This window comes from Pinus tabuliformis, chromosome 8, assembly GCF_031772625.1.
Source record: "Pinus tabuliformis cultivar Carrire ecotype Pingquan chromosome 8, CPIR1, whole genome shotgun sequence".
Taxonomy (NCBI): domain Eukaryota; kingdom Viridiplantae; phylum Streptophyta; class Pinopsida; order Pinales; family Pinaceae; genus Pinus; species Pinus tabuliformis.
In genome coordinates, this window is record NC_142294.1 from 1,828,459,846 (window position 1) to 1,828,461,022 (window position 1,177).

The following is a 1,177-nucleotide window of genomic DNA, read 5'->3' on the forward strand; positions in this document are numbered from 1 at the left end:
ATGAGGATTTGGAAGAATTTTTTTGTGCTATTTCTATTATCCAACCAGATTAGATAAATGAAGCAAGGGATGAATGGAAGAAGGACAAAGAAGTGTGGCCACTCATTCAAAAGTTGCAGAATATCCCAATTCAAATAATATTGCTACAACTTGAAGAGGAAGGAAATATCATATTGGAACCTGGAGCAGTCACAGAAACAAGAACCCGACAGCTATGAAATCAATCAATTTCAGAGTATATCATCAAGTGGAAGAACTTACCCTCCAAATATTTCACATGGGAGGACAAGAATTTTATACAGAAGCATCAAGAACTACTCAAGCGTTGAGGACAACACATTTTGAAGGAGAGGGGCATGTTAGGCCCCTATACTACTAGTGTAACCCCTTATTATTGTTAGTTAAACCCCCTTATTATATTGTTCTATCCATGTAGTCCCCATATTGTTATTATTTTGCTGCATAGAAGCCCACTATTTTTTTTGCTAATGCAAGAGTCAGACCTTCTTTTTCATTAATAAAATACAAAATTTACATCAATCCACAAGGAGTTGTGGACCAAGGAAGAGACCTAAAAACCAAATAGAGAATGGGCCCAAGGTAGAGGCTTCAACCCGTAAAAACCAACCTCAAAATTCGTATAAGCCAAAATAAATTTGAAGTCGGCAGTGGAACCAAAGCCATGGGTTAGACGGAAATCATATTCGTGAGACCCACAAAAACATGTCCCGCCTAGAAAAATTTTCATCCCGCAAAGAAAAGAGCGCATTAACGCTTCCCGCCATCTAGACCACCAACCTGCATGGTCAATCCCAGCCATCGATCCGCATCACATGATTCGACGGCTGAGGATCATGTCACACCGACTAATATCACCGAACAATAGCGTGCAATGAAGGCGATATTCTAGCCGACCCCACTGCCACGTGTAGCCCGGTGTATGGAATCGATTCAAAATCAGAAATACCATTTCCCACTTGAGAGGCCCGTGATCATGTGGAAACGGCCCCCAACCCAGTAAAATGATCACGATCGAAAAACCCCTAGTATTGTAGCCGCTGAGAGTGATCGGGAACCAACCTTTCATTTCGTTTCCTCTACCAGAATCAAGGAAAGACGAAACTCCCACCAACCATCCTTTCTTTGAAGAACTAGGGTCACCCGACTGTATATCACC